This window comes from Mustela putorius, unplaced genomic scaffold, assembly GCF_011764305.1.
Source record: "Mustela putorius furo isolate JIRA1106 unplaced genomic scaffold, ASM1176430v1.1 tig00000731_pilon_pilon_pilon, whole genome shotgun sequence".
NCBI lineage: Eukaryota > Metazoa > Chordata > Mammalia > Carnivora > Mustelidae > Mustela > Mustela putorius.
Genome location: NW_025421461.1, coordinates 3,543,305 through 3,570,091, shown reverse-complemented (window position 1 = coordinate 3,570,091; position 26,787 = coordinate 3,543,305). Strand labels below are relative to the sequence as shown.

Sequence of the window (26,787 nt, the reverse complement as noted above, 5' to 3'; positions counted from 1 at the left end):
ATTTTAAGTCTCTAGTATTCTATAGAAATACATATGACAACAGAAATATGTTTTAAATCATATTATTAAGTGAAAATAATTCTTAGTATTGTGTTCTTAGGCACAACACAATTTAAATATCTATATCTAGATATATCTATATCTATATACATATATATAACTCAAAGTTTTGAGTAAAAGTCATAACAAAGGAAATCCACCAGAGTAGTTTCCCATGATGATGGGTTGATAATGGACCTTGTAATCAGAGATAGAGAGGGAGAAATAACATAAAACAGAACAATAGAGAAATTGTGCATGAGTTAGTATTTGTGGTAAAGACTGAGTCATTATTCACCCACGCCACTGCGTTTGTGTCTTTTAGACTTTATATGAGTTGATTGCAACTATGTAAGTGAGTTCTGAATGATGAAATGAAACACAGCACTTTCAGCCTCATCATTACCCCTTGTGCATAATCACCCCTTTGTTCCCTTTTTCTTCTGCTTGTGAATTCAACATCACAGATGAAAAGATCTTGGATACCTGACTTACCATGGAGAGTCTGCCTGACTCATTACACTGGACTATGACTAGGTGAGAGATAATCAATTAGGCTGCTAAGCTAGCAAGATGTGGTGTCATTAGAGTACCTAGCAATAATCACCCTTAACAGGATGACGATGAGGTACCATGAAGCATATGATTCAATAAAAGTCGTTTCTGTGGGAGAAATGTAGAAGAATAGGAGAAAAGAAAAACAGAAGAGGAAAGGTTCCACATAACAATATTTTACAAAGCCTCCATACAAATCAGTGTCCATACATATTATTATATAAGCAAAAGCAGAGACGATAATTCTTATTTAAAATATTCACAAGTTCAAGTTTTGTCCATATTAGAGTAACTGGAACCAAATATTCCTTTATGCTACTAAAAACCAGATAACCCAAATAAAAGAGTTGTTTTCAGAAATTGGAAAACACAGTATGGGAGTGAGACACATAAGGCAAGAAAAAAAAAAAAAGAGGTCGAAGTCATGGTTACTTCATTTGCTATCTAAAAACACTTCCTGGATCATGGCACTGGGAGGAGAAATCCAATGATAACTGTGTTGTCTTGTTGCATTGAGAAAACAGAAATTATTTTTGGGGAAGCCTGAGCCAGCTGGTCATGCAAGGCAGAATACGATAAAGGATGGAGGTAGGCAGAGGGATCCTTTTAAATTGTGGGTGCATATTAATCTGTGCACACAGTGGAGTAACCTTCATCAGGCTAAGGAGGTGAAAATTCTCAGGATCTCTGTGCTGGCTAATTCAGAGATCACACAGGCCTGGGAGTCATTTGGATAACTGGGATGTTCAGGAGATACACATAAAATGTTTTGTTGTTGTTGTTGTTTGTTTGTTTAGCAGAAATGAACTAACATAGAGTAAAATCTATTTTAGACCTTCTGTACAAAGCTTAAAAAGAAGTGTCCAACAGACCAAAGTAATCAGTTAAAATGTACATTGTCCCCAAATGTATCTATGAATGAAAACAGTCTTAGTCAAATTCCAAACAGACACCTTATAGAAACTGAAAAGTACATTCAAAATACATGCAGAAATGAAGATAACTTAGAATAACCAAAATAATTTTGAAAAATAAGAACAACTTTGGAGATTTACACCACTTAAATTCAAGATTCATTATAAAGGTCAAAAATCATGACAATGTAGCATTAACATAAAGTTAAGACAGAACTGAATGAGGGGTGCCAGTCTGTCTCAATTGGTGGAGTAAATGACTCTTTATCTTAGGGTTGTGAGTTCAAGCCCTGTGGTGGGTATGGAGGCTACTTAAAAATTAAATCTTAAAAGGAAAAATTAAAGATAAAAGTGAATGGACCAGAATAGCAAGACCAAAAATAGAACCACATACATAAAGCCAATTGCATTTGACATAGTTACCAAGGCAGTTCAGTGGGGATAGAGATAATCTTTTCAACAAATTATGCTGAAAATAGGGGCTAACCACATACAAATAATAAAATGAATCTCAAATTTTACTTCACATCATACACAAAAACAAACTCAAAATGAGTCATAGACCTAAGTGTAAACCCCAAATTATGAAACTTCTAGGGAAAAGAATAGGAGAAATTGATTTTCAGTTTGGCAAAGATTTCTTTTTTTTTTTTTTTTAAGATTTTTTATTTATTTATTTGACAGAGAGAGAGATCACAAGTAGGCAGAGAGGCAGGCAGAGAGAGAGAGGAGGAAACAGGCTCCCTGCTGAGCAGAGAGCCCGATGCGGGACTCGATCCCAGGACCCTGAGATCATGACCTGAGCCGAAGGCAGCGGCTTAACCCACTGAGCCACCCAGGCGCCCCTGGCAAAGATTTCTTAAATAAAATGAAGAATACAGGGTTGGACTTCCCGTTTCTTGTCCACATATTAGAATCTGGGAAGTTACCAGTGTATTCCAAGAAGTAAAAAGGTGAAGAAACTAAAAAGTCAACAGCTCTTCTGAGATCTTTGAAAGAAGTGAATTTATAAGCAAGACTGCTGTCCCTAGAATTGGAAAGAGAGGTGAATACAGAGAATCATAGATTACTTTGGCAAAAATCCACCGGCAGAAAACAGGAGCAGTACTAGGGTAGAGAAAGCTGAACTTTGACAACCTCTAGAAGCTCAGTATGGACAAGTCTAAGAGACAAAAGTCCACAGGGATCTAGTCATAGCCCCCCTCCCCCCACTCCCCACACATTGATCTCTTGAAGTTTTAACAGGTTCTCATGGGAACCATGTGCATTCTGTTGTTCATGATGTTAGCCCTGGGAAGAATTTAACCACACTCTAACCTTTTGGTCCTTTAACAGAGCCTAAGTGACCTAAGAGAAGCAAAATACTCAATTCCATTCCATTGGAGCCATCCTGTCCCACCTAATAGCGTAAATTTCTGACCCTCCATAAGATTGAACAAGTACAGACCGACATTCACTGTGCTTTTGTTTATTTGCTCATTCATGCAACAAATCTTTATTGTACATCTGATGTGTGCTAGGTACTGTAGTAAATGAGGATATAGCAGCAAAGGAATACAGTTCCTGCCCTCATAAATTTGATATTCTAGTGTAGAAGAGGTGCAGTAAGTAAGTAAAAAAACAAATGCACAATGTAATTTTAGGTGTTAAAATTCTCCATGAGGAAAAATCAATTAGGTTAAAAAGAGTAATTCATGAAATGAATTACCAGAAAGTTTTTGCCTTTGTAAGTGAACTGTGTTCATCATGTTTGATATGCCTACTAAGGAAATGGAAGTACATAAAGGCAAAATTCCATGTGGACAGTAAAAATATAAAGTGATTAAGAAAAAAATAAAACCCTGAACTGAGTAAGTTATTGAGTTATATTGGGTTAATTATGTGATTTTGCTGTTTAGATATATTGTGACATGGTGTTGAAGTGAAATTACTGTGTTTGCATTGGAAGCGAGTTCTATAGTGCTTTCAAAGGCCAGGTCCTCAGACTCCATGATAGACAACAACATTGAAATATAAGAAGAGACAATGCTTAAGTCAAGCACATTGGCATAGTGACAAAAATCCAAGTTCTATTCCTCAGCATATACAGAGGCAAAATTTTGATGAGTTGCATGTGTGAAATTACCAGTAAGAACTTGTCAGTGATGGGATTCATTAAAAAGTTTTGGTTTTGTTCTAGAGATTTAGGAAGTTCTGCAGATAATAAACATGAGGTCTGCTGTTTGACTGTATTGTTTAGAATTTCTTAATTAGTATATTTTCAAGGTGTAGAGAGAAAAATGAATGAAACAAAACAATTAAAAGACCAAAATGACACAATATTGGGCAACTAATTTATTATAGGTACCAGGTAAAGCACTTTTTAAAAAAAAAAACCAAAAGCAGTGGACATTTATTTCTCAATTTTTGTGCAAGAGTGTAAAGATGCATTTGAAAGAACCTGATGCTAGAGAGTATCAGACACTGCCTTCAGGCTGGTCTGGTGTGTAATCAGATTAGGAGAAGGAGGGGGAAAAAGGTAACTTGCTTAGTTCACATGAACGATGTTTCTGGCAAACACAGTTGTTTACAAGTTTCAAACTACACTTTACTAGAGTCAAGGGAAGACTTCAAAAAGCCCCACACAGTACAATTTATAATTGGATGAACATTCTGCAAGGTCAGTGCAAAGGAATTATGTAGACTCTCCAATACAAGGTTGTGCTCATGTTTCTCAGGTTTGATCAGTGTTGCTCTTTTAACAATCATGATCAAAGAAGCTTAACTTACCAAATAGCAATGCTTTTGTTTTATGTCCTATGTACCAAGGAAATGTTACAAGGTTTTTGTGAAATGCATCTTAGTTTCATTAATAAAGCAGGTTCCTTATTAGTTTAACACTCATGTTCCTGGAATACTGCACATGTAAGTTTCATGGAAATGCTTTAAAACTTATGCCCTTATCTTGTCCAGTAAAATTACTTTCAAGATATCCTTTTGACTATGTAAACTGGAATTGTTTCATTATTTTGCAATTCAACCAGTATAAATGAAAACATTTTGACAGGGGGAATCCACCACTAATTTCTGCTGGACAAAGTTCTTAAAATCAAAAAAGCCTGTGAATCCCTGGGGATAAAAATATATGTTTATAAAAAATAAAAAATTATTTTAAAAAAGCCTATTCACACAAAATTATATGTAATGACTGTAGTTATCAGTTTATTACACAGATTAATCTTTCTTGAATGTACAAGCTCCAGAGGAGCAGTTGGGTCTTTAAATAAATATACACAAGTATTTCCATCAAATGAGTTTTCATGCTTACATCCAGATAGACCTAAGCAGTTAAAAACATAAGAAAAATAAGAGTTATAAGAGTATTAACAGAGAAACCACATACAAACCAAAGAATGTGGAAGAGAGAAAGGGGCTGAAATGTTGACCAGTTAAACTTAGACCTTAAAATACAGGATGTGGGTAGAGTTTCATCTGGTTGGTCATAACTTTCACCTAATACGTAGGTCCTTCCAAAAAACATGAATACAGAAACAGCTTCGTGTTCTTCACCTTGCTTTTCATAACTGTTCTGAGTTTAAAGGGATTTCACCTAAAACAATCTCCTACAGGTCAATGGAGCTTTTCTTCCCCATCCAAGCACACAGCATACCCACCACCCCTCACCTTGCCCTTATTTGAATTCAAGTCAGTAAGGAAAACTTTTAGTCTCACTCCTACATTATGCCTGGAGAAGTGGCTTGTCACACACAGACTTCTCTGCTAGGAAGCAATGTTGGTACAGAAGTACAGTATTTCTAGTTTGTTTTTCCAAGTATGTACAACACGCAGCACTGCCATATCAGGTTAACATGTGTACAGGGGAAGATGAGGCGTGGGCTCGTAGAAAGCCATCACTTGGAAATCAAAAGGACTTTCTCTTTCAGAGTTTCCCTATCTTTATTTGTAGAGATTATCCAATAATTTTTTTAATTATATCGCATACTTCTGAGTCCATTCCTGAGCTATTCTGTTGTCCTTTTCTCTGTTTTGTAGAGGAGGATTCTCAGGCACTAAAAGGGTCATCTGGATTGGGATCACACAACAGAGAACAGATGGACAAGAGTACTTTTGAAATAGTTAGTGCTGGAGACCACTGTGACCAGAGAATATCAAGACCAATGCTGCCATTACTGTTAATATTTGGATGATAAATTCTTTTTGTAAATGCCATCTCAGGTGGCTTGAAGGGATAATCTTTTGGGAAATGAATTGTCAAGAAAAATACTCCACCCTGATAGGGACTGTCATTCTTGTGGATTCTCTACAGAGCCATCCTGGGCGGCAGGTGGCTGTGGGTCCCAGGCGGGATGGAGAAAGGGGAGGGACTGGGAACGGGGGAGGGGAAGCGGGGCCGCCTCCGTGATAGTGGTTGGGCCAGAGAAGATGGGGAGTTCCGGAGCGCAGGTCGGGCAAGAGGGACTGAGGGCAGGGGCCACTTGACTCCTGAACCTGCTGCAGTGGTCACCGCATCACCTGGCGGCAGCCCCTTTATGTGCTGCCCTCCAATACGCCAGAATCCGCTACCCACGCTGCTGCTGCCGCTGCCAAAGCTACCTCTTCCACCTATTTTCAGTGCCCCCGCCACAGATGCCTCAGCCACTGTCAGCCACCACAGATGCCTCCGCCAGGAAGCAAGAGCCTAGGCCTTGGGCTTCGCTGGCGCCATTCAGTGGGACAGCCAGAGGGACTGCCTGTTGCAGGTGGATGGAGGGATGCCCTGGCGAATGGGCGGGCAGCACCCCGAGGGTGGTAAAACACTTTTGTATATATTATCTCAGTGCAAAGAGGAGGAAAAAAAAGACATACGTAGCGGTGGATTTTTATGACTCTAAACATTTCTTCCACTTATCATTAATAAGGGATAAAGTGACCTCTACACCCAAGGTGGATTTCAAATGTACAACCCTAAGAGCAAGAGTTGCATGTTTTACTGACTGATCCAGCCAGGCACCCCAACAAATACAATTTTATAAAATTAAAAAAAAAATAAGGGATAAAGTGAAGGCAAACTCTGGATGTTTTTAAATAGTGCTTATTTCTGTAAGTGTGGGAGAATGGGGCCATAGGGTCTAATTCTCAGTCCCAGGGACTGTCCTTGCTTTGAAGTTCTCACAAACTTTTTCTTTTGACTGAATCATCTATTTTACTGCATAAAAACAGATTTTTATCTTGAGAAAACTGAGGTTAAAAAAAAAACGATTACTGTCAGTATCAATTGAAAAGGTGGAGAACAGAAACATTCAGTGAATTTTTGCTGTTCATTGGAATATATGTTTATCAGTATATAACCCCCCTAAGACAGACCATGGAGACTAGATCAAGTCTAGGTGTAATGTGCTGAATTTTGGTGCAGAAATGAAGGGTAAAATATTTGTCTCCATGAGGACAGATCCATTACTGCACTTTTCAGAATGTCAAGATTACATTCGAAAAGTAGTTGCGATTTTGTCCCATTTCCTAAAGATAATTCTCTGCTTGTACTTCACACGGAAAAATCTGTGACTTGAGGAACAAGATGGCGGGGAAGTAGGAGGAGGCGCCTTTTCAACCTGTCCTAAAGTGAGCTTATTACCTACCAAAGAACTCTGATCATCCATGAAATCAGTCTGAGATCAGAATTATACACGTCTGGATCTCTACAGGGGCAGAAGATGCCAGTGGGCAGGTAAAGCGGTGTGGGAACGATGGACTGATATTGGAAGATAAACAAAAAGGGGAGGGAGCCACCAGAGGCGACCAGTTGGAAAGTAATACCCCCAATATGAGAGAGAGTGCCCTGCATCTGGGGACCAGCACTAACTTGGAGACTGGTTGAAAGCACTCCAAAAGAGCAAAGGATCGCAGGGGTGGGGGGAATTGTGGGAATCGGGGCGGCTATGGACAGGGCTTAAGTCCCTCATCCCAGGACAGCCTCCCCGGTGCTGAGCCAGAGAGAGTGTGGCGGAGAAACCAGGTCTTGGTCCCTAAGTCGCCAGCGCACCTGAGAACACGTGGGGTCCGGCTCCTGTGAAAACACAGAAAGGGAAATTAGAGAATCGATTCCATTTACTATAGCACCAAGAACCATAAGATACCTGGAAATAAACCTAACCAAGAGGTAAAGGATCTGTACTCGAGGAACTACAGAACACTCATGAATGAAATTGAAGAAGACACAAAAAGATAGAAGACCATTCCATGCTCTTGGATCAGAAGAATAAACATTGTTAAAATGTCTATACTGCCTAGAGCAATTTATACTTTTAATGCCATTCCGATCAAAATTCCACCGGTATTCTTCAAAGAGCTGGAGCAAATAATCCAAAAATTTGTATGGAACCAGAAGAGACACCGAATTGCTAAGGAAATGTTGAAAAACAAAAATAAAACTGGGGGCATCACGCTACGTGATTTCAAGCTTTACTACAAAGCTGTGATCACCAAGACAGCATGGTACTGGCATAAAAACAGACATATAGACCAGTGGAACAGAGTAGAGAGCCTAGATATGGACCCTCAACTCTATAGTCAAATAATCTTCAAACAGGAAAAAATATACAGTGGAAAAGACAGTCTCTTCAATAAATGGTGCTGGAAAAACTGGACAGCTATGTGTAGAAGAATGAAACTCAACTATTCTCCTACACTGTACGCAAAGATAAACTCGAAATAGATAAAAGACCTCAACGTGAGACAGAAATCCATTAGAATCTTAGAGGAGAACATAGGCAGTAATCTCTTTGATATCAGCCACAGCAACTTCTTTCAAGATATGTCCCCAAAGGCAAAGGAAACAAGCTAAAATGAACTTTTGGGACTTCATCAAAATCAAAAGCTTCTGCACAGCAAAGGAAAGAGTCAAGAAAACAAAGAGGCAACCCACGGAATGGGAGAAGATATTTGCAAATGACAGTACAGACAAAAGGTTGATATCCAGGATCTATAATGAACTCCTCAAACTCAACACACACAAAACAGACAATCATATCAAAAAATGGGCAGAAGATATGGACAGACACTTCTCCAATCAAGACATACAAATGGCTATCAGACACATGAAAAAATGTTCATCATCACTAGCCATCAGGGAGATTCAAATTAAAACCACATTGAGATATCACCTTACACCAGTTAGAATAGCCAAAATTAACAAGACACGAAACAACATGTGTTGGAGGGGATGTGGAGAAAGGGGAACCCTCTTCCACTGTTGGTGGGAATGCAAGTTGGTGCAGCCTCTTTGGAGAACAGTGTGGAGATTCCTCAAGAAATTAAAAATAGAACTTCCCTATGACCCTGCCATTGCACTCCTGGGTATTTACCCCAAAGATACAGATGTTGTGAAAAGAAGGGCCATCTGTACCCCAAAGTTTATAGCAGCAATGGCCACAGTCGCCAAACTGTGGAAAGAACCAAGATGCCCTTCAATGGATGAATGGATAAGAAAGATGTGGTCCATATACACTATGGAGTATTATGCCTCCATCAGAAATGATGATACCCAACTTTTGTAGCAACATGGACGGTACTGGAAGAGATCATGCTGAGTGAAATAAGTCATGCAGAGAAAGTCAATTATCATATGGTTTCACTTATTTGTGGAGCATAACAAATAACATGGAGGACATGGGGAGTTAGAGAGGAGAAGGGAGTTGGGAAAAATTGGAAGGGGAGGTAAACCATGAGAGACTATGGACTCTGAAAAACAATCTGAGGGGTTTGAAGTGGCGGGGGTGGTGGGAGGTTAGGGTTCCAGGTGGTGGGTATTATAGAGGGTACGGATTGCATGGAGCACTCGGTGTGGTGAAAAAAATAATGAATACTGTTATGCAGAAAATAAATAAAAAAGAAAAAAAGAAAAAAAATCTGTGAATTAATGAATATATTTTTAACAGTATTAGGATAATAATCCCAACCTAACATGGCTTAGAGTGCAGTGTATTTTTTTCTTAATCTCTGCATTCTAGGGAATAAAAACATAGTATTGTTGATTATTTAGTAATATTTTGTCTTTTCAATCATTTCAGTTTTGTAGGAGGTCATAGTTTGTTTTAGAAGCTTTGTCAAATAAGGATTCACTTTTGGAAATATTAATCCATAAAAGAAGAAAACATATTCCTTTATGTTTGAGATATTTCTATATAAAACAGCCTACCTCAGATAAATTGAATCTTGCTATATAAAAAAATGTACACTTGTGTATATTTGATATATTTTACAAAGTTCTTATTATATATGCAATAGCAGTACAGCTAAACATTGCAATATATCCTACAATTATTAAACCATCAAAGTTTATTGTGGTGCAAATGTTAAAAATACTAGCAGCTGTTTGGAGTTAGATATTACATAGCGATGTTTAATGAGATGGAATGAATGAAAAATACACAATAAAATTCTCAAATAATTAAGGAAAATTAATGTCAATTTATTAGAAATCTTAATGTAACAAATATTTTTAAAAGCCCAGGTAAGGAAATTCTGGTGGGTGGGCAGTTGTACAAAATCAATAATTAGAAGCATTCAATTAAATTTTCTGTCACCATGCTGGGGCATGAGAGGACATATGGACAAGATATCAAAGATTTAAGTAAATTTGCAGATGTCAACAGGTAATTTGCCTCTATATTGGACAATTTTTTTTTTAGTCCATAAACCATTGATACAGAAAAATGGCACAAAAATTTAATTTCCTTACAGAAATTAAACTGTATCTTTAAGAAATACTCAAACATAAAACATCATTTAGATTCAACTAAATATTATAAATATTATAATTTCTATATGTTAAAAACAGGCATTTTCACATGGATCATCTTTTTTTCAAGATTTCATTGGTTTATTTGAGAAGGAGAGAGAGGGAGAGAGTGTGGGCACACAAGCGGGGTGGGTAGGGACAGAGGGAAAATGACAAGCCAACTCCCCACTGAGCAGGGAGCCAAATGCAGGGCTTGGTCCCAGGCCCCTGAGATCCCACCCATGCTGAAGCCAGCCACTTTAACAGACTGAGCCCCCCAGGCACCTCTTCATGTGGATTGTCTTAGGTCATCTTCACAATGATCTTGTGGAGCAATTATTTCAATTTTAAAGATAAACAGATTAGACTTAGAGAGTCTAAGGAACTTGTTCAGAATCTCAGCTACTTGAGGGTTGATGTGAACCTTAACTGAGCTCTTCTACCCAAAATATAGTGCTTTTTCCATTACCTACACAAATTCGAATAATTAATAGCTTCATTTGGACATCTCAATAAATCTCTTATTTTGGCCAGTAAATATTTGTATTTATACAAATTATACAAAATATATAAATATTTGGTCAGTAAATTATTTGTTCAGTAAATATCTACAAGATTTCTAGTGTTTCTGATATCTCTGTGTTACATAGTGGAGATTGAAGAGTTACCTTGACTGATATCAAGTAAATTTTGTTCTTTTGTATGTTGTTTAATATGTTGTTTTTCTCTGGCTGCTTTCAAAACTTTCAAATTAAGCATAAATTTGACTGTATGTGCTAAGGTGCTATTTTCTTTCCATTTACTATGCTTGTGTTTTAATGAGCTTGAATTTATACATTTATGTTTTTCACCAAATTAGAGAAATAAGCCACATTTTTTTCATCCATTTATTCTGTCCCTTTATTTATTTATTTTCTCTCCTGGTACTATCACTGCATATATGTTAGACCATCTTCAATTGTTGCAGGTTTTCTGAGTCTGTTCATATTTTGCATTTAATTGTCTCTCTAACTTATTATTTATCTGTCTTAAAGTTCATTTATTTTTTATGTTGTTAATCCCATTAGGTGAAATTTTAATTTCAGATTGTATTTTTCACTTTTTAATTTCTTTTTTATTCTTCTTTTACAGCTTCTATTCCTTTGCTGAGATCTGTCTTTTTATTCATCATCAATGTATTTCCATATCCATGAAGATAATTACAGTAGCTTCTTTAAAATCTGTTCTGATTCCAACATCTTGATCCATCTCTAGTTTTGTCTTCATTTTTTTGAGTGTGGCATTTTTCTGTTTCATTGAAATTTGTGTAATTTGGTTTTGTGTTCTGTGTATGAATTATACATTGTAGAGATTCTGGATTAGGTTATATACTTTCAAAGAATATTGACTTTTTTTTTTTTTTTTGGAGTGTTGAGTTTGGCAGAACTCAAACTACGATTTTTTCCATGTGGTGCATGGCAAGTTCAGCTAAATTAGGTATAATGTGGTGTTTCTTATCTTATCTCTTTTTTTAGAACTCCTTTCCCCACTCCACTCTGCCCCCTCTTAATTTTTTCAGCTGTGTAGTTGTCCCAGATTCTGCCCTTCGTGGTTCATCAGTCTAATAAAAACAAGTCTTATCACTTCCATATTGTAAATGCACAACATTGCATTAATGATGTCTGCCCTCGGGCTCTGAGTGGTAAAACTAGGAAGCTTACCTGGGATTATTCTCTTCTAGCATGTGTTTACTTACCTGTAACACATGCCTGCTTTGCTCAGTCTTCAGTATCCTTAGATAATTGTTTTTCTTTACATATTACACTGTAGTTTATGGAATCATATAACATATGGTGTTTGTACCTGGCTTCTTTTACTTAGCATAATCCTTTAAAATTAATTTGCAATATTGCATATACAATAGATTATTCCCTTATGTTTATATTCTTTTACTATTGAGTAGTATTTTGTTGTGTGAATATGCCACAATGTGTTAATCCACTAAGTATTTAATGAATACTTGGGTTATTTTTAGTTTGGGCTATTATGCATAAAGTTCTTTAAAAAATCAGACAGAAGGGCACCTGGGTGGCTCAGTGGGTTAAGCTGCTGCCTTCAGCTCAGGTCATGATCTCAGGGTCCTGGGATCAAGTCCCGCATCGGGCTCTCTGCTCAGCAGGAAGCCTGCTTCCTCCTCTCTCTCTCTCTGCCTGCCTCTCCGTCTGCTTGTGATATCTCTCTGTCAAATAAATAAAAATAAATGAAATCTTTAAACAAAATAAAAAAAATAAAAAATCAGACAGAAGATGTTGTGTGGAAATATAGTTTTATATTTTTTGAAGTTACTTGGTCATGTGTAAGTGTTACATATAACTTAAACTATCAAAAAAATTTTTTTTCAAAAACAATGACATTATTTTATATTCCCGTCAATAATGTTTGAGATTTCTTGTAGATCCACATTTTCACTTGGTATTATCAGTCTTTTAAACTTTAATTATTCTAGGGGAGCCCGGGTGGCTCTGTTGGTTAAGCAGCTGCCTTTGGCCCACGTCATGATCCCAGGGTTCTGGGATTGAGGCCCCTGGGAACCTGCTTCTCCCTCCACCTACTTCTGCTCTCTCTCTGTCAAATAAATAAATAAAATCATAAAAACCACTTTAATCATTCTAGCAACTATATAGTATTATCTCATGATTTAAATGTGCATTTCTCTAGTGACTAATGCTGTTGAACATATTTTTATATGTTTATTTATCATCTGTATATTTTTATGTCTTTCCAATCTCCTGCCTAATTTAAATTTGGTTATTTTAATATTGTGTTGAAATTATTCTTTACATACTCTAGATACAAATCATTTTTTGTATCTATGGTTTGCAAATATTTCTCCCAAACTCTTTTTAGTTTTTTATTTTCTTACCAGTGTGTTTTTCAGTACAACAGTTTCTGATCTTGAAAGTGTTGAACTTGGCAGTTTTTGAAAATATTGTGATTTTTTAAATTAAACTTTTATAGAGCAGTTTTAGGTTCATAGCAAAATTGAGCAATGGTACAAAGATTTCCCACATTCCATCCCTCCCTAATTATAAGCATTTTTCCACAAGAGTGGTGTATTTGTTACAATCTCTGAACCTACACCGACACATAATTATCACCCAAACTCACCATTTACATTATGGTTCTCTTTTGGGATTGCATATTCTATGGTTTTGATAAAATGTATAGTATCCACCATTATACATATGTAGGTATATGCATATATCCACCATTATAGTATCATACAAAATTGTTTCAGAGCCTAAAATCATCTGTGTTCTGCTTATTTATCTTTCCCTCTGCCCTCACTTATAGAAACCACTGAAAAAATTTTTTGCAGTAAACATTCTGGTGTCTGGATGGATCACAGTTTATTTGTCCATTCACCTTAAGAAGGGTATCTTGCTTGCTATCAGTTCCAGTAAGTTGTTCTGTAGGCATTGCTTTAAGCTTGTTTGAGGGAAATACAATTTCTCAGGGTATTTATTTTAGAAATATTTAGAAATATTTTAATATTTCTTGCAAGGCAGGTCTGCTGGCAATGAATTTCTGTAATGTTTGTTTGAGAAAGTATTCCATCTTCATTTTTAAAATGTAATTTTGTGGGGTTCAAAATTATAGATTGATGGGTATTTTTACCCCTCAACACTTTAAATATTTTGCTTCACTCTCTTGTTTGTATGATGTTCTGAGAAGTTGGATGTAATTCTTATCTTTGTCCCTCTATAGATTAAGATATTTTTTCCTTCTGGGTTTTTTCTGAAATTTTTTCTGTACCTTTGATTTTCTGTAGTTTGAATATGATATGCCTTGATATAGTCTTCGGCATTTATTCTGCTTTCTAGTTCCATGATTTGGTATCTGGTATTAATTTGGGAAAGTTTTCCATCATTGTTTCAGATAGTTCTTCTATTCCTCTCTTTCTTCTTCTGGTATTTCCATTACTTAGATATTCTACCTCTTGTAATTATTCCACAGTCTCTGAATAGTCTGGAGTTGTTTTTTGTTTGTTGGTTTGTTGGTTGGTTGGTTGGTTGGTTTTTCAGTCTTTTTCCTTTTGTTTTTCATTTTGGAAGTTTTTATTGTGATATCCTCCAACTCAGAGATTCTTTAGTCAGATGTATTAGTGTCCAGTTTCCTAATAAGCTGAAAGGCTTTCTTCATTTCTGTAGAGCAGTTTTGTTTTCTTGTTTGTTTTTGTTGTGGTTTTATCTCTAGCATTGCTTTTTGACTCTTTATTAGAATTTACAAATCTCTGTTTACATTGCCCATCTGTTCTTATATACTGTTTATCCACAGAGCCCATAGCATATTAATCATAGTTGTTTTAAATTCCTGGTCTGATAATCCCAACATCTCTGCCATGTCTGGTTCTTATGCTTCCTCTGTCACTTCGAATGGTGTTTTTTGCCATTAGGTATACATTGTAATTTTTTAAAATAGCTCTCCATGATAAAACAGGTAAAAGAAACTGCTGTAAATAGGCCATTGGCAGTGTGGTGGTGATGTACAGGGAAGGGAAGTGTTCTGTAGTCCATGGTTAAGTCTCAGGATTTTAGTGAACTTCACAAATGTTTCTCAGGTTTTTCTCACCCCTAATGGGGTAGAGGCTAGCAGGGTGAGCTGGATTTTGGTATTTCCCATTCACAGGTCTGATAACACCCCAGCAGCTTAGGTTCCAGTTAACCAGCGTTACCTAAGGAAAGGCCTTATGAAGAGACTAGAATGTTCTGGAGTATTTCAAAGTGTTCTGGAGTGTTCAGAGTCTTTCCTCTCTCCTTGCAAGAAGCAAAGGGGAAATGTGCTCTGATATTGACTGTGGGATTCTGGTCAATCTCACAAAACTGTGGGAACCTATCTGCTTCCCTATCTTCCCAGAAAGATTTTAACGCTCAGACTTGTCTACACTGAGCCTCTAGCCATTTCTCAGTTACACTTCATGTTTTCCTATCTCAGCACAGGTATCCATAGCCATTCCTCTCTCAGTCTCTGCTCCAATAACCCCCAACTCCCTTTATTCACCTGCCTGCCTCTTCAGTCTTGAGCAGTGATTTGTATGGCCTTCCCTTTCTTATAAATTCAAGATTCATTAGTGTCTAATTGGCAAATTACAAGCTCTTTATATGTACAACTAAAAAACAGAAGTCCACTTAATTTCTTGTATAGAATAATTAAAAAAATACAGAAGTCATGTGTAAGTATGACTTATATAGAGCCACTAATAACAAAAAAAAAGGTACTTGAATGAATATTTTGTGATTTTTTTTAAAACCAAATTACCTAATACACTGAATTCCCATCAAGCTTTCTGGTACTTTATTCTTTATTTATTTACCTACCTTCTCATACTTTAACCAGGGAAATTACATTGTTATGTAATTTATTTAATAAAAAAATTTACATAGTCCTACTAAGATCTAGAATAAGACAAAGATGCTGCTATTACCAATAATTATTAACCTTGCACTGGAGGGCTTGGCTACCATTATAAGATATAAAAGCAAAACTTACTAAAACAGGTGGTCATTACATCATTGTGACTACTCCATATGCTTTCTAAGACACCTTCTTCTCAAGAGTAAACTTGACACTTGATATCATCCCTTTACACCTAGTTTTGGATAATGTTGCTACTTCTGATTTTCTTTTATAGACAAATCTTACATCCAGAATACTTTAAAAACTAAACAGTTGGGGAACTTGTGGTAAAATCCTCTCCTGGCCAGTTCTTATTTGTCATCAGCTTTTGAAAAGGACTCATAAGAATCTTTTTATAGGGGTGCCTGGGTGGCTCGGTGGGTTAAATCTCTGCCTTTGGCTAAGGTCATGATCCCAGGTTCTGGGATCATGCCCCACATTGGGCTCTCTGCTCAGTGGGGAGCTCGCTTCCCTTCATCTCTCTCTGCCTGCCTCTCTGCCTACTTGTGAACGCTGCCTGTAAAATAAATAAATAAATAAATAAATAAAATCTTTTTAAAAAGAAGCTATTTATATTATTTATTCTTTTTAGTTTTAAAATTCATGTATTTTTGCTGTAGAATTACTGATGTGGGTTTCCCTAGAAGCCATAAGGGTTTTATGTGACATGTAGTATATATTCCTTATTACTTCACAATCTGAATTCGATGGCATTTAGGACTGTGAGGATTTCATGTAAGTAACCTATTAAAGCAAACAATTATCAGTAGTATATTTTTATGTGTGTTGAGTTTGAGGAGTTCATTATAGATCCTGGATATCAACCTTTTGTCTGTACTGTCACTTGCAAATATCTTCTCCCATTCCATGGGTTGCCTCTTTGTTTTCTTGACTCTTTCCTTTGCTGTGCAGAAGCTTTTGATTTTGATGAAGTCCCAAAAGTTTATTTTCGCTTTTGTTTCCTTTGCCTTTGGAGACATATTTTGAAAGAAGTTGTTGTGGCTGATATCAAAGAGATTACTGCCTATGTTCTCTTCTAGGATTCTGATGGATTCCTGTCTCACATTGAGGTCTTTTATCCATTTTGAGTATATTTTTGTGTACGGTGTAAGAGAATGGTTGAGTTTCATTCTTCTACATATAGCTACCCAGTTTTCCCAGCACCATTTATTGAAGAGAATGTCTTTTTTCCACTGTATATTTTTTCCTTTTTTGTCAAAGATTATTTGACCATAGAGTTGAGGGTCCATATCTGGGCTCTCTACTCTGTTCCACTGGTCTATGTGTCTGTTTTTATGCCAGTACCATGTTTCCTTGGTGACCACAGCTTTGTAGTAAAGCTTGAAATCAGACAATCATATCAAAAAATGGGCAGAAGATATGGACAGACACTTCTCCAATCAAGACATACAAATGGCTATCAGACACATGAAAAAATGTTCATCATCACTAGCCATCAGGGAGATTCAAATTAAAACCACATTGAGATATCACCTTACACCAGTTAGAATGGCCAAAATTAGCAAGACAGGATACAACATGTTTTGGAGGGGATGTGGAGAAAGGGGAACCCTCTTCCACTGTTGGTGGGAATGCAAGTTGGTGCAGCCTCTTTGGAGAACAGTGTGGAGATTCCTCAAGAAATTAAAAATAGAACTTCCCTATGACCCTGCCATTGCACTCCTGGGTATTTACCCCAAAGATACAGATGTTGTGAAAAGAAGGGCCATCTGTACCCCAAAGTTTATAGCAGCAATGGCCACAGTCGCCAAACTGTGGAAAGAACCAAGATGCCCTTCAATGGATGAATGGATAAGGAAGATGTGGTCCATATACACTATGGAGTATTATGCCTCCATCAGAAAGGATGAATACCCAACTTTTGTAGCAACATGGACGGGACTGGAAGAGATTATGCTGAGTGAAATAAGTCAAGCAGAGAGAGTCAGTTATCATATGGTTTCACTTATTTGTGGAGCATAACAAAAAGCATGGAGGACATGGGGAGTTAGAGAGAAGGGGGTTGGGGTAAATTGGAAGGGGAGGTGAATCGTGAGAGACTATGGACTCTGAAAAACAATCTGAGGGGTTTGAAGTGGTAGGGGGGTGGGAGGTGGAGGTACCAGGTGGTGGGTATTATAGAGGGCACGGATTGCATGGAGCACTGGGTGTGGTGAAAAAATAATGATACTGTTATGCTGAAAATAAATAAATTAAAAAAACAAACAAACCAAAAACAAAACAAAAAAATAGTATATTTTTATAATCTTCAAAATGGTGCTGCTGTAAGATAGATACTAATACTATTGCCATTTAACCGATGAGAAAAATGAGTGGCAGAGAGGTCAAATAAACACTTAAAGGATACACAGCTTGTAGGTAGTAGAACTGAGGTTTAACTCGGCAGCCTGTATCAACAGCTCATCCCTTCTACTGCTACTTTCACTAATGGTGGGTGGGGGTGAGGTGGGGCAATATTTTCTTTTAGCCCTGTTCAACCCTAAGATAACTGTACCTTGCCCCTTTTCATTAAATTGAAAGAGAACTCTGTACTTTGATTTAAAATTTGGAATCTATACCAAGCTACTAAAATATGAAGGCCCTTTGCGTATCGCTTTTTCTTATCATCCCAGTCACTCTGCTCTGTAATACTGACAATGGTTTCCTAACTGAAACTTCCCTTCTTGTCAGACCTGAGCTGGTTTGGTCTTCTTTATTTTCCTCTGTGAATATTACTTTTGTTTTTTGCTTTCCCTTATACCTCAAAAAAAAAAAAATCCAAGTATTCAACAAAGCAAAGTTTATACTTCTTTAATTTTCTATTTAGACCATCTCTCAGTAGTGAACTCTCAGTTTATGGCTTGGACAAAAAGGAGCCCCATCTTGAAATGTTCTAGATAACTCTTCCCTCATCAGCTGGTGGGATCTGAAACTTGTCCGTGCTTGGTATCTAAAAAGCCACAGTCAAAGAGACCATAGAGTATTCCATGGAATCTGGAAATAGACGGGCTTACTTTCTTCTTTGGCAGTAGCACAAATTTTATTCTTTCTTAGCCTAACAATACAGAATTTTTAGCCCATTTAAAAGAATTTTGTCCCATCCCAGGCAATTTGAAAAGTCAGAATATCTATCAAAAGGAGTCACAGACAGGTCTGACTCATAGGATGTTGCTATTGTAAACTCTGTCCACTTGATTGTAAGCTCTTGGCAGGCAGGAACTGATTATTCTACCCTGCATGTTTGTTTTTCATTCAGGAATTAAATAGTACCCTGGATGTCACAATGCTAACAAAATGTCTTTTATTATAAATTAAATAAATTGGTCTAAGACAAAAGGTAATTGGTAGAACTGAGAGAATGGTGCTTTGCAGAATCCATGACACTTGGTTCCTTGACAAGAGGAAAACTGCAGAAAAGTTATTCATCAAATGTTTGTATGCTAACTTTAGCTCCCAAGCAATCCAATGAGTAGATGGTTTATATGTGGTTTTGTTTATTGACATTTTTCATTTGTAAAATAAGAGAAATCTATCAAATTTTTAGCATCTACAGTGAGTTTGAGCAAATGATAAACTTTATTAAAGGATATATATATAAATATATTAAAATACATATTTAATAATTTCAGGTGGCTCAAATCTATCAGGAGTAGGAAAATATGCAATATATTATACATATATATAAATGTATACACATAGATATGACCTCATTTCAATAAAATCATCTGCAAGTGTATGTGAATGTGTATAGAAAAGAACAAATTCTAGAAGGAAATCAAATTTGTTATAAATGAAATAGTTACAAATGTCAGTGAAAGAATCTTAAAAGTAATACAAATAAAAAATTAAACAGAACAGTTTATATGGCTAGGCAAATAAGATTACCACCCAAGGTAGGAAGGCTATTAGTGCATAAGTATGTCATAAATAAAAATGAAGTTTCAGTACAGAAGTGCAGCTTAATTCCAGTTTGAAAGCAAAGGGCATAATAAAATTCCATTACCACATGGCAACAATTGTATCGTTGCATCTCTTTTAATCTGAATATGTGCTCCACTGATTTTTTGTTTATCTTATTTTTAGCAGAAGTGAGATTTTTAGAGTTTAAGCTCAGGCAGAGAGAATTTTAGTATTAGCTTTTCCTATACAGTTATATATATATATATATATGTATATATATATATATATATTCTATCAAGATCTACTACTACACTTTTTGGAACAGATTTGGAGCATGTGCTTCTCACATGCAAAAGTTTTGAGTAGGTACTACTTTGTTTTGCACTTTTCCCTTTTTAAAATTTGTGAATATACATTTGCATGATTCAAAATTCACAGTGATATAGAAAGGTATACACACAACAGCAAATTCAAAACTTTTCTGGAACCCATTGGAGTGCTGAAGTTGCAAGGCAGTCAACTGGTCCAAAAAAGTCTAAGACAAGGCTGGAGGCTTCAGGGAAATACAAGATCAGAACAGTGGCTTTTGAAGACAGGACGTGGCTGGACAGCAAGAAAGGGTTATCTGTCCCTCATTGACAAATCAGCTGGGGTTATTGGAAAATTGGTGGAAAGTGAATGTGCATGGCAAGTGGTGAAGGCCCTGGAAACTGCAAATACTTGGAGGTCTGCCAGTTGAGGACTCAGAGAACATTGTGGTCAATTTCTGAAAAAGTCTCCCTTGTGGTGCAGAAGTAGAGGAGGGAAATATTAAGTTGCTCCCATGGAGGTGGGGGTGGGGGTGATTCACAAATTTCAACTGAGACATTACTCCTCTTTCTTCCCTACAAAATTTAAAAAACCTAAACCTGTAGGGGGGATGGTCAGTGCACCCTGGTGCTCTTGGGGCACTGGTGAAAACCCATTGCAGCTAGGGAAAGGAAATAGGAAAAAAAGAAAGTTGAAACCCTGGAGGAGGAGCATAAAGATCTACTAGACTCAAACTGCAAAGCAAACTGCAGGACTGAGAAGTAGAGACACAGTGCCTAAGACAAAGATTTAATCAGAGTAGAGAAAAACTGAGTCTGTGCTCCCCTCCTCCAGCCAATCCCCAAGCACATACGGAGAGAGAGAAGCATCAAGGAACAAGTAATTTACAAAAGAAAAAGACCTTTACTGAGGTCAAGTATGAAGGGAAGATTAGCATGGAGCAAGCACTGAAATAAAAAGCCCTCTGAAAATCCCTACCCTAAAGACAGGGTAGTATTAGAATTTGAACCGTGTGGTACAAATCTGAAAAATCAGGTTTAATGGTTCAACAAATTGCTCCCCCCACCAAAGTGCTAGCAGGAAGAAGAGCATGCCCATTTCCAAGCGTGAAAATGATAACCTACAATTTCTTCTGTCCTACACAAGATGTATGTCTTTCAAGAATAAGCTAGAAAACATACAAAAAGGGAAGGAAAAAACCCCCAGCACCTTCCTAAGAAACAGAGCAATCATTAAAACCAAACTCAAATATGATAGGGATGTTAGAAGTACCTCAGAGGGACTTTTATTTAACTAGGATTATTATGTTAAAAGCTTTAAAGGAAAAAGAAGACAACATGTAAGACAGGTGGTTAAATTTAGAAATTACCATAAAGATTCCAATAAAAACACCAAAAATGCATAACACAGTCACAAAGAATGTTTTCAATAGGCTTAATAGTAAACTGGACATAGCCAAAGTGATGAGGGAGCAGGAGGCTGGCTGAGGACACAGCAAAAGCTGGCGCCTTGCACCCCCTCTTCACCCGCTTCCCTCCATACGTGTGGCATTCCTCAGGCACCCCTGATCGCCATAAAACGATAAATAGTTAACTTGCAGGGATCGCAATCCTGCAGAACAGGAATCTCCCTTGCTCTACAAGATGTCCTAGAGACCTAAACAGGGAGGTTACCTTATCAATAGCACAAATTTCCAGAGGCAAATAACTCTTGGTTCCTGAAGCCCTAATGTCTCCCTCCCACCATAAACTGGAGGAGACTGGGGTAGAAGGGAATGTAAATGATAGCCGGATCATAATACCCCACCAAGAATCTCCCAATTATCTTGATGTTAATGCCTGACCTAAAGACGACATTCATCAGGCCATAAGGGCAAAGACCCCCCCCCCCCCCCCCGCACCTTGTAGGCCCTCCCTAGCATGTGAGAACTCTGTCGAAACCTCCCATCCCTTCACCACCTCCCCCCAACCGTGGGGTATATAACATGCCCACCTTCACAACCCGGGGCAGCAGCTCTTCCTGCCCACGGGTCCTGTCCCCGTGCTTTAATAAACCACCATTTTGCACCAAAAAGCCACCATTTTGCACCAATGACGTCTTAAGAATTCTTTCTTTAGTCGTCGGCTCCGAACCTCCTCACCCCACCGAACCTGACTTAGGTTCTGGGACTTCATCAAAAGAGAGTATCCATGTATGGAAGACAGGCATACAGAAGTCACCCAGGCAAGAATGCAGACTGACTAAGAAGCCTTCAGATGAATGAAATACAAAAGAACAAGATAAAAATTACAACAGTCTTCTCACTTAAAAAAAAAAAAAAAAAAAAAAAAAAAAGGCAAACCAGAGTATAATGAGATCTTTAAAATGCTTGGGGGTTTGGGGGGTGGAGAAAACTGCTCCCATGAATTCTATATCCTTTGAGATTATCCTTCCAAAGTAAAAAAGAAACAGTTTCTCAGATAAACAAAAACTGGAAGAATTCCCAGACAGCAGACTTGCCCTGCAAAAAATGTTAAAAGAAGATTTTCGGCTGGGCGCTGCCCGCTGGCGTTGTGGTGTAGCGGACCTTGTGTTCGAGAGCGCGCCGGGGTTCAGCTCGTTCCCGGGGGCCCCGCGAGCAAACCCGGCGCTTGCCAGACCCCGGCGTGACCTCCACGGTCGTGACCAACCGTGGGAGACGAGAGCCGCCATCAGCGAGGAGCAGTCCCCGCGGGCGCGGGCGCTCGGTCTGCGGCTGAGCCGCGCTGTCCCCGCGACAGCCCCGGCCCACCGGCTCGGGCTCGTCCTCCTTCCCCAGCGCGTCTCCGCAGCCCGGGCAGCTCAGGGTCAGGCCCATCGGCCGCTCGCCAGCCAAGCCAGTAGGCTCCTCTCGTGACAACGCCCGGCGCGCCCAGGGCGAAAGACCGGAGCCCCTTGGTAGGAGACCAGCGCGTCGGCCGGCTGCGGGCCCTGGTCGCCAAGGAGCCAGGCCTTGCGGTGGACAGTGCGAAGGTCAGTGCGGTTACGCCCCTACGGGGACCCGCGCTAGCGGCTGGCGGTTTGGGGAGAACCCGTTCCAAGGTCTGCAGTCCTGGGAGCTGACGCTCGGCTCCCCCAGCTGCGGCTGCTCCGGGGCGTCGAGTCCTCCTCGCGGCCGCGCAGTCGCTCTGCCACTCAGGACGCGGCGGGTCACCGCGACTCCCCGCGGCTGAGCCACTGGAACGCCACGGGGCTGTGGGTCCCCGCGCGCCGGGGCCTGCGGACGCGGACCGCTGGCAGCTGTCCTCGTGCTGACCACATCCCGGCGCTCCTGCGTGGAGCTTCCTTCGCCTCCGTGCTCTCCTGCGACAGGAGGACACAGACCTCGCTCCGTCCACCTCCGCAATCAGGGCTAGGACACTGATGTCCTTGTCACAGCAGGTCGTCAGGTCTTCTTTACCCACAGCGTCGACGCTTTCCGACTCCCTCTTGCCTCCCACTGTTTTGCTTTCCTTGTTCTTCTCTCTCTCTCTCCCTTTCTCTCCTTCCCTCTGTCCGTGTCCCCAGTCCAGCTGTATGCACAGTGGGTATGTAGCGACAGCCAAGAAGTTCAGAGCCGGAGACAAACACCGGCGCTGTTGCCGGGAGAGCACGCACCCTGCAGCCTTCTCTGCTGCTATAAAAACAAAACAAAACACCACACAAAACCCCAAACACCGCCTAATTAAAACTGTCGAGAAAGAAACAACAGGACCCAAAGGGAGTCCCTTGTATTAAGTCCCCTGACGGCAGACAAGACTTAACACCCAACCCACCTGTGGCTTCAGCCCTCCCCGAATGTCCATCTGGCATCGCCTTGTCAGTGCTGGTGAGGACACTGGCCGGATAGACCTGTCCCTGTAGGAGGGTGACCTTGCCTGAATCAATCCACTCTTTGCTACAGATGGGTGTTCTCCTGCCTCCATCCGCCTCTGAGAGATGTTCATTGTGTACCACTCCTCGGAGCTCCTTCCTGTTTGCTAGAAGGGATGCTGCCCAAAGCATGAATTATTGAATAAAGCCAGTAAGATGCACCAGATCTACTCCGTTAATTTTGTTTTTTAACAAATCCAGAAAGCAACTACTCAAGGATTCTGAGAGTTCATTAAAGTTATATTACAAAGGGAAATCAGAGTTCAAGAAGCTGCACTGGCTAAGTTTCCTTTTTAATGTTCCATCTTTGACCTAGAAGACCACCTTAGTCCAGAACAACAGGCAGACACAGAGAGCAGAGTCTTGAGATTTACCATCTATCAGTCTGAGGGCCAGGAGTGGGGTTCTCAGGAGACCAAGAGGCTGGCAGTATGGGAGGAAATCAGTTGCTTTCTTGATTTCTCTTTTCTGTCCTTTTTTGGCTGACTCTTTTCTTCCTGGCCATGTCCTGTGGCAGCTCAAACCCCATGCTCTTTGCAGCAGTGACAACAGGAGAACCAAAAACCCTATGAGAAAACTTGTCTTTCTGGTCAGATGCATTAAACTGGATAGGAGGGCCCAGTAGTCTAAGATTTATTGTTTCTTTTCTTGTCTCCACTGCACAAAGTGGCTGTACACAGGCACCTCCCAACACAAGGGGAGACCCCGAGGGCCGTGAGATCTGGGAGCACTGGCAGAGGCCACACCTTGACAAGGGAAATTCCTAAGTCCACATCTGAACAGACACAAATCTTAGGGTGGTCTCCAAAGTACATCTGTGCAGAAAAGACCTGCACACTGCAGTGGAGCACTGAACTTGGAGCACTAAACCATGACAGAGACCATAGATCACTTCCTGGACAAACCCCTGAGACACCAGTGCATGGGCCACGTCCACTCAGCTCAGCAAGATCGTCAGGTGGTGAGACTGGAATTCTTCCCACAAAACTGAGCCTGTCTCAGCCAAACAGGGCTGATTGCCTATAAAAATAAAACCCACAAAATTTAATATTTTCCAGACCACTTCAACAGGAGACAGAAATTTTAAAATATAACATTAAAAAAATACCCAGGATAAAACCCAAATGTATTTGACATACAAAGGGTCCCAGAATGATAACTGATAATCCAAGGGAAAAGACAATCAACAGAGGCTGATCCCAAGATGACCTAGATGTTGAAATTATCTAAGATATTGAGGCAACTACCTACCGTAACTACACTCCTTGAGATCAGGGTAGATAGTGAAGAGAAAGTAAAACTCTCAATAAAGAAGGGGCAAACTATGAAAAAAGAGAAAAAGAAACAGAAATTTTGGAACTGAAACTTATAGTAGATAAAATAAAACATTCCCTGGATGGACTTGTGTGTGGAAGGCAGACAATGGGTAGTTCGTAAATTTGAAGATAGACCCATAGCAATTATCCAATGTGCAAATAATTATAATCCAATTATCCAGAGAGGAAAGCAAACTGAAACCATTGCAGAGCCGTAGGACCTGGTGGGACAATATCCTAAGTCTAACACCCACATGCCCAGAGGAGAGTGGAGAGAGTCCAGTGCTCAGAGAGCAATTATTTGAATTAGTGGATTATTTCTATACTGGAGGTCAAACCATGCCCTTGTAAAACCTCCCCAAATACAATGTAAGACAACATTTTACAGATTCAATAATTCAGTGATACTCACACAGGGTAAACTAAAAACAAAAACAAAAACAAAAAAACAAACTGTGTAGACACATCCTATTTATCATGCTACAATGAGGCTTAAGGAAAGTATTTGAAAAGGTGATAAAAATAAAGTATTTTCCCCCAGCACAAATGAACAACAGTGTTCCCATTTTAAGAAGTCCATCTGTGACTGTTTCTCTCTGCAGAAAACATTTAAACCAACAAATAAAGTGGAGTGAGAGGCACTGTGGCTCTGGGAAAGGATGTGCAAAACATGGAGTAAAATAAAAATTAGTGGGCAAGTTATCTAAATATTTGGAACCTTAAATAAAAATTGGGTTTGATTTAGAGGCAAATAAACAAGTTGGTTACTTCTTTTTTTTTTTTTTTTTTTTTTTTTTTTTTTTTTTTATCCCCTCTGGCTCATCATCTGTGTTAATGACCAACAAGTGAAAACACTGTAAGGTGAGTAATTAAATATAAGCAGGGTTGGCTGAACACTTTCCTATTCTACTTTTGAAAGCCAGGGACCCTTTGAAGCTTATTCAAAAGGCATTAAAATATCAACTGCTTCAGGCTCTAGCTTACTTGATAAAAATGGCATTTCTCAGTGGAGTTTCTCCTGTTGGCATCCTGCAATGACATTCAGACCTAATCTGTGGCAATGTGGACAAACTGCATATCCTGCATAGGCTTCCTACCACACAGGGTGTCCTACCTACTAAGAGCCTCATTTCTTAGGAACTACAAACAGTGATGGTGAAATTTCAAGGGATTTAGAATCTGAGGGTGCCTGGGTGGCTCACTCGGTTAGGTGACTGCCTTTGGCTCAGGTCATGATCCTGGAGTCCCAGGATTAAGTCCTACATCAGGCTCCCTGCTCAGCGGGGAGTCTGCTTCTCCCTCTGACCCTCCCTCCTTATCATGCTCTCTCTCTCTCTAAAAAAAAATAATAAAATCTGAATGTGTGCATATACCCTACTGTGCCCAGGGTAGAGCTCTTGACTGCATGAAATGAACTTCCTTTCATAATCAAGGCATTTTCTTAACACATATTTATGCCTTTGAAACTCCAGTTTCTAAATTCCTCACGCTTATCACAAAAGGGAAAAGCAACTTAAAGACAAAGAATGCAGGGAAATTGAAAGAACACTTGGATGACAACCTTTTGTGCTGATACATGGGGACAGTGGGTCTTCACTGGGTCTCCAGGCATAGCAGCTCCCTTCAGTTTTGACCCTTAGCTACAGGTGTGGGAGTGTCTGCAAATCTGTCTGCACAGGGCCCCTTGCCACCC

General features: G+C 39.2%; 1 pseudogene; it reads right to left on the bottom strand.

Moving 5' to 3' along the window:
• Window positions 1–5,477: 5,477 nt before the first annotated feature.
• LOC101686206 lies at window positions 5,478–22,599 on the bottom strand (annotated as a pseudogene).
• Window positions 22,600–26,787: the final 4,188 nt, after the last annotated feature.